The sequence below is a fragment of the Ambystoma mexicanum genome, chromosome 2p (genome assembly GCF_040938575.1).
Source record: "Ambystoma mexicanum isolate Mex_15411 chromosome 2p, UKY_AmexF1_1, whole genome shotgun sequence".
Taxonomy (NCBI): Eukaryota; Metazoa; Chordata; class Amphibia; order Caudata; family Ambystomatidae; genus Ambystoma; species Ambystoma mexicanum.
Window position 1 is genome coordinate 107812155 of NC_090923.1, and position 7926 is coordinate 107820080.

Genomic DNA, 7926 nt, shown 5'->3' on the forward strand with positions numbered 1-7926 from the left:
GGGTGGGAGTGAGGTTGTTTCGTCTTATAAGAGGGGCAATAGCTTCTGATTTGTCAGAGCTCCTTTGTGACCAATAGCGCTTGTTTACCTGTATGCAGGTATGCAAATAAATGCGTGTTAAGGATATAATAGGGGCATTGGGTCCTGCACGTTGTTATGTCCTAGCCTTGGGGCCCACAGACCAGGCCGACCAAGGCTGGGGGCACCCAGCCGACAAGCTGGGGGGACCCAGCGGACCATAGGCTGTGGTCACGCAGTGGACTTCTGGCAGGGATCTCCCTGCAGATGTCGGGAGCACCCGACATGACATCCAGGCTGGGGACACCCAGCAGGGGCACCGGCTTCCAAGGATGGAATTGTTTCTATGGCAGACAGCCATGAGGCAATGTTTATAAGATTGGGTACTCCCAGTTTTTTGTTATCGGGGGGGCGGCACTATCAATGGGAGACTGATATGCGAAGAACAAGGAGTGATAGGTCGCCTTCCCCTACCTAAAGACCCTGAGTCGCACAGGGTTATGTCCAAGGTAGCCTCATGTAAATTTTAGGTTGCACATTCCACACCTGATTCACACACGTCTATTACTTATACGCTTTTCAATTTATTATTCAAAAAATGAGTATAAAAACAACACCTAAAAAATGTAAAAACAAACTGTGCTAGTCACTTACAATCTGACTGGTGAAGGTTCACCAGGCCTTTCAGAATGTCAATGACCATAGTGAAAGGTAACAGGAAAGGACAGTATATCTTACTGTGAGTGCGTACATATGTGTTTACACGGAAGAGTCAAAATATATTGTAGTCTCCCAACTTCTGATGTGTACCTCAAAGGTTTTTGACCAGAGTGAATAATCTAATATTGTTTTTTTTATTTTATTAATCACTCTGTTGAGATAGCTCGCATTGGTATAGGATAGCTGCGGGTTATTTAATACACACCAGCTATCCTTTTATAATTTATTCAATATGAGAGGTAGGAATCGGCAAATACACAAGTTCCTATTAACACGTCGACATATGTTTCGGCCTTTGTGACTCATACGGGACTCTCTCTGGTGCCGTTGGTCAGGATGTAGATAGTGGCCGTCTTCAGGACAGGGGCAGATTGATACTTTTCCGTAGTGAATACTTTCCCATTAGTAGAACATCTAGATTAAAATACATAAAAAGGAGTACATGAAAAGGTTGTATAGATTGGGACATATTGTTCACCAATTCTTAGAAGCGGTGTGGACTGTCAGTCTTAGAACTGCAGTGGCTTGGACTAACCTGAGAGTAGCTCAATTTCTTTGGGTCGTATATGGTGGTAGTTGTCGGCAATTTCAATGGGTTCCTACAGGAATACCATATATTTCATTTCATGCACTGTGTCTGTAAAACATACGAACAGTGATCAGTAAGACGCCTATTTAGGCTCTACATTACTTAATTAATTACATATTGATTAAGAGGTACCAATAATTTACAAAAGTTACCTTTCGTGATTCGATCTTAGCAAGCTGGTGAGGCAAAGAAGCTTCACTTGGCTCAATTCGCAATAGTGATGGATTTAAAGTAGAGACACTTCCATTTATTGATGTTGTGCTGTGGCTGTGAAAAGTAACAGAAACCATTAGGGATTGTTCATATATGGAGCATCCAGATCTATTCTGAATCGTGTTGTTTTAAGACCAATAAATACCGGTTTATATATCCGTGCATAATGCACAGATGTGTTATAAACACGCAAAAACGGCCGGCCCAACAACTAGGGTACTTTCTATTGTAAAGAGAATTTTTTAGTCGTTTTGGTTCTTATGCGCCACGATGAATGGCAGCTGATACATTGTTACGTATTTCAAAAATGTGTATTGCGAACACAGAAAGGAAAACGCTTAGCCAGTACTGCAAGTGCTTTGAGAGCAGCGCGAGGCAGTTTATTTAACAAAATCATGACTACAGCGCCATAAATATGGTGTCTCAGCTCACCTGCAGCATGGGTCATAGTCCATGCGTACCGATCCGGGGTCTTATTGATACGCCCTGTAGCAAGATGTGTCGGCTAAGTACGTAATTTAAAGGAAATTTTAAGCATGAAAATTTTAAAGGAATTTTAAGCATGAATAATATAAGCGGTCTGTTTGAATTGAAAAATTACATCTACTTTCTTGCTATGCATTATACAACTGTTTAACGTGATGGTTTTCTATTTTCTATTCCGTCGCTATTAATACACGAATCATACCATGTGCACTACATTTCCCAGCATGCACAATACGGGTGCACTTTGCCTGACTGATATAAGAGTCGGCCCCAAGTATTTCTAACTATGAGCATTTGATCATGTTCATAGGCCGTCCTTGCCTTTTTTGCTCAAATACTTAACATTAGATTCCCTGCAAAGTAATTTAAAAGTTAAAGCTCGGATGCAAAAAGTCGTTTTACGTACACACACGTGATATATATCACGTGTCGACGACGTTTCCTTTAAATTACGGACTTAGCCGACACATCTTGCTACAGGGCGTATCAATAAGACCCCGGATCGGTACGCATGGACTATGGCCCATGCTGCAGGTGAGCTGAGACACCATATTTATGGCGCTGTAGTCATGATTTTGTTAAATAAACTGCCTCGCGCTGCTCTCAAAGCACTTGCAGTACTGGCTAAGCGTTTTCCTTTCTGTGTTCGCAATACACATTTTTGAAATACGTAACAATGTATCAGCTGCCATTCATCGTGGCGCATAAGAACCAAAACGACTAAAAAATTCTCTTTACAATAGAAAGTACCCTAGTTGTTGGGCCGGCCGTTTTTGCGTGTTTATAACACATCTGTGCATTATGCACGGATATATAAACCGGTATTTATTGGTCTTAAAACAACACGATTCAGAATAGATCTGGATGCTCCATATATGAACAAGCCCTAATGGTTTCTGTTACTTTTCACAGCCACAGCACAACATCAATAAATGGAAGTGTCTCTACTTTAAATCCATCACTATTGCGAATTGAGCCAAGTGAAGCTTCTTTGCCTCACCAGCTTGCTAAGATCGAATCACGAAAGGTAACTTTTGTAAATTATTGGTACCTCTTAATCAATATGTAATTAATTAAGTAATGTAGAGCCTAAATAGGCGTCTTACTGATCACTGTTCGTATGTTTTACAGACACAGTGCATGAAATGAAATATATGGTATTCCTGAAGGAACCCATTGAAATTGCCGACAACTACCACCATATACGACCCAAAGAAATTGAGCTACTCTCAGGTTAGTCCAAGCCACTGCAGTTCTAAGACTGACAGTCCACACCGCTTCTAAGAATTGGTGAACAATATGTCCCAATCTATACAAACTTTTCATGTACTCCTTTTTATGTATTTTAATCTAGATGTTCTACTAATGGGAAAGTATTCACTACGGAAAAGTATCAATCTGCCCCTGTCCTGAAGACGGCCACTATCTACATCCTGACCAACGGCACCAGAGAGAGTCCCGTATGAGTCACAAAGGCCGAAACATATGTCGACGTGTTAATAGGAACTTGTGTATTTGCCGATTCCTACCTCTCATATTGAATAAATTATAAAAGGATAGCTGGTGTGTATTAAATAACCCGCAGCTATCCTATACCAATGCAAGTTATCTCAACAGAGTGATTAATAAAATAAAAAAACAATATTAGATTATTCACTCTGGTCAAAAACCTTTGAGGTACACATCAGAAGTTGGGAGACTACAATATATTTTGACTCTTCCGTGTAAACACATATGTACGCACTCACAGTAAGATATACTGTCCTTTCCTGTTACCTTTCACTATGGTCATTGACATTCTGAAAGGCCTGGTGAACCTTCACCAGTCAGATTGTAAGTGACTAGCACAGTTTGTTTTTACATTTTTTAGGTGTTGTTTTTATACTCATTTTTTGAATAATAAATTGAAAAGCGTATAAGTAATAGACGTGTGTGAATCAGGTGTGGAATGTGTAACCTAAAATTTACATGAGGCTACCTTGGACATAACCCTGTGCGACTCAGGGTCTTTAGGTAGGGGAAGGCGACCTATCACTCCTTGTTCTTCGCAGACAGCCATGAGGGTCAGTGTTGCACGGCAGGGGCACTATCATGGTGGAGGGCCCTGCAGTGCAAGCCCACTGCTAACTAAGCAGCACCAACCTGGTGCTGCGTAATGAAGACAAAGCACACTGTGGTTTCATACTCCAAGACTGAATGCGTGTGAGACCGTCCATTCCTTTTTATTGAGTATGGTGATGTGGCTACAGCCACGAGCTCCTGGGAGATACCATGCTCCCAGGAAGGGTGACCCATTAGACATGTGACAGCACGCGGGAAGTCAGAGACGGGATGGTAGATATCTACTACCTATGCTGCAATAATGAATGAGGATCAAATAAAGTTTACCACCTCCTAGTGTATGTATGTGTGTCTTTGTTCTCCAACTGTGGACACAACTGTCTCTTTTCTCTTTACTACCTGAAATGAAAAAAAAGTGTTCCACACACTGCCTGTTTGTACGCTTGACTTATATTTTAAGTTTCTGAAATATCACCTATTTGTATTGATTGTTATTTTTTTTATAATAAATAAAATATTTAAAAAATCAAAATGGTCATTTCCTAGGTAGCTGACGTTACCATTAAAGCTGCCTGTCAGTTCCCTTTTCTATTGTTGTTGTTGTCATGTAGAGGAGCAGTCCTCTGTTAATTCCAGTTGTTTTAGTGGGCTGCGACCCACGTGGGTGACGAGGCGGGGTTACCACCTCGAAGAGAGTTCGTGCCTGAATAAAGAGCTGTTAGGACACATCGCCTCCGGCTCCTGATTTATTACTTTGATTAGCTCCTGTCTATGATTGCTTGCATGCAGCATTGCGGCCTATTCATAATTGAACACATAACAATGGCGACGAGGTCAGCTTGACATGACACTGGAACCCGAAGCTCAGTCCAGCCACTCCGATGCAGCACAAGATAAGAATCTGACTGAATTGATGCACCGGAGTCACATAGAACACACGCGGCATCAGCACCTACCTCAAGTAAGGAACTCCTGGTGCATTGACTGCAGCGGGTGCATTTCAAGAAGAAAGCCGCCAGTACACGTGTTACGCATGTCGCATATCACACGAGGGGAGCCGGCGTATCCATACGCGCGCACTCGGAACCAAGTGCAAGGACATTCTAATTGTGAAATCTCCCGCGGCCGCCCAGCACGCTCCATATAAAGCGTGGATTGCAATCTTGGGATAGCACAATCACACGCGTGGGTAAGGGAGGAGCGCCGACTGAGAGGAATCCTGCTACATCATTGGGCCCAGTAGTACGTGATATTGTCTTTGAAATGCCTGAGTCCAAAACAGACACTTTCCAAGGCATCATTGATGCGTTAAATGCCTACTTCGCACCACTGCGCAACGCTGACTATGAACGACACATCTTTCACACATCCACACAACAAAGTGGTGAAAATATGGACAATTTTGTAATGAGGCTAAGAAAGAGAGAGAAATATTGTGACTGACAGATATTCAACGGACGAAGTGCTAAAATCTCAAACCATAGCCGGCATTGCGTCACACGAATTCAGAGAGAAGCTGCATCAAAAGAGCAGAACACTAGAAGACATATTGCAATTGGCAAGGGCTGACTCTGCTCTCATGCTACAGACGGAATCATTAAGCAACTTAAAAATTACACAGTACAGTCCGCTTCCACTGCATCGCTATGCCCCATCAGAACAAGGTGAGACACTCGTCCTGCAGAACAAAAAAAATGCTACAGGTGTGGTTTCAAATTTCCACATGTAGGCCCATGCCCTGCTATTGGACATAACTGTGACAAATGCGGTGGTGAAAACCATTTCCAGTCCTTGTGCAGAAACATCAATTTCTTTCAACTGACTGAAGTGAACAGGGACACTCGGAGGCAAGACCGCAACCCAGGGCGGGAAAGCGCCAGACCACGCAGACCATCTTCCAGATATCAATCTCAAGGCTCATCACGCGATACACCACAAGAGGAGAGAAAGCGAGAAGACCGAAGAGATTACTCCAGCCACACCAGCACCAGACATGATTCGCAAAGACGTCATTCCAGGCAAAAGATTAGACATCTCGATGACTCACCTCGCAGAAGACTTGAGTCACACTCATCCTCATCAAGTGGGGACCGGAAAAGGGGATACGTACATTCCATCTGAAACAGCATAGCCGCGGAATACAGCCCCACTCTACTACTACAAGTAAATGGACAAAACAAGGAGTTTCTAATTGACACGGGAGCAACGGTCAATGTCATCAATGATGAGACATATAAACTACTCACCTACAAGAAAGCACTGAAAGAAGCTGACACATTGATATATCCATATGGCTCCAATAAGCCACTCAACTGCCAAGGAATATTTACGGTACACTGTCAATACAAGGACAAGAGTCAAAAGATCAAAATATATGTGATAAAAGGGGAAGTGCCAGGTGGCAGCATCCTAAGTTTCAAATCTGCGATTCAAATGGGACGCATCCAAATAATGTACAAATAATGTCGGCATACACCACAAGCCCAAAGGACATGATGCAGAAAATGTTCCCTTCCCTATTCACAGGCCTGGGAAAACTAAAGGACAAACAAGTCAAACTACACATAAATCCACAAATTCCCCCAACGGTGCAACATTACAGAGGCATACCTCTCAACATACAAAAACATGTGGAGGACGAAATTCAGTCATTATTACAGCAGGACATCATAGAACCAGCGTCGGGACTGACCCCGTGGGTGTCGCCCATCGTACCAGTAGCCAAGAAGGACAACAAGGACAGTATTCACATATGTGTTGACATGAGGGCCCCAAATGTGGCCATAGAGCGAGAACGACATCTCGCCCCAAGAATGACTGATATGATGCATCTACTTCACGGATCTAAAGTGTTCTCAAAGCTAGACTTGAATAAGGGATAACACCAGCTGGAGTTGCACCCTGCTTCAAGATATATCACCACATTTTCAACACATCTTGGCCTGTTCAGATATAAAAGACTCAGCTTCGGGGTATCTTCAGCTGCTGAAATCTTCCAGAACGAAATACACCAAATAATAAAATACATTCCCAACTGCCTGAACTACTCCGACGACATACTAATTTTTGGCACCACACAAGATAGTCACAATGACACACTGAGGAGAGTCTGCATGGCTTTGGAAAACGCCCACCTCACACTCAACCCGTATAAATTTGAGATCAGCAAATCCACTCTCAAATTATTCGACCATATCTTCTCAAAAGACGGCCTGAAACCAGATCCGGAAAAAGTTCAAGCGCTAGTGGAAACCCCCACACTCACATCAGTTTCCGCAGTACGCTCATTCCTCTGCATGGCGAGCTACTGCGCACGATATATTCAAGATTTTGCGTCTGTGAGCACACCGTTTCGACTTCTCACCGGGAAGCATCAAGAATTCCAATGTTCCAACACATGTGAAGAGGCATTCCAAGAAATTAAAAAACGGATCACCACAGCCTCATGCATGGCATACTACGACCCCCACCTTGACACGGAACTCACAGAAGATGCTAGCCCTGTAGGGCTAGGAGCCATTCTAGCGCAATCCAAGCGCGGAGCGTCCCCAGACACTCAAGGAGAATCGTAGCATACGCACGCCGCAGTTTGTCCACCACAGAATGTGCATATTCTCAACCTGAAAAGGAGATCCTGGCAGTAGTCTGGGCACGCAAACATTACCACCTATTCCTGTACAGGCAACCTTTCACCATAATCACTGATCACCAGGCTCTCAACACTATCTACGGCAAACCAACAGCGAAAATGCCACCACGCATCGCCAGGTGGGGCCTGAGGCTACAAGAGTACTCATTTAAAATAATCCATCAGCCGGGCAAGGACAACAACCCTGCCG

The 7926-nt window shown here is 43.4% G+C and overlaps 2 long non-coding RNA genes across 2 annotated transcripts; one reads left to right on the forward strand and one right to left on the reverse strand.

Annotated features, from left to right (window-relative positions):
• Positions 1 to 582: 582 nt before the first annotated feature.
• LOC138565840 (uncharacterized) lies at positions 583 to 2051 on the reverse strand. The gene is made up of 4 exons (XR_011301651.1): positions 1973 to 2051; positions 1480 to 1594; positions 1274 to 1375; positions 583 to 1152 (listed from the first exon to the last, which is right to left on the reverse strand). It is a non-coding gene; the product is annotated as an uncharacterized lncRNA (long non-coding RNA).
• Positions 2052 to 2449: 398 nt separating this feature from the next.
• LOC138566262 (uncharacterized) lies at positions 2450 to 4813 on the forward strand. Its single transcript, XR_011301882.1, has 4 exons — positions 2450 to 2560; positions 2939 to 3053; positions 3158 to 3259; positions 3381 to 4813. It is a non-coding gene; the product is annotated as an uncharacterized lncRNA (long non-coding RNA).
• Positions 4814 to 7926: the final 3113 nt, after the last annotated feature.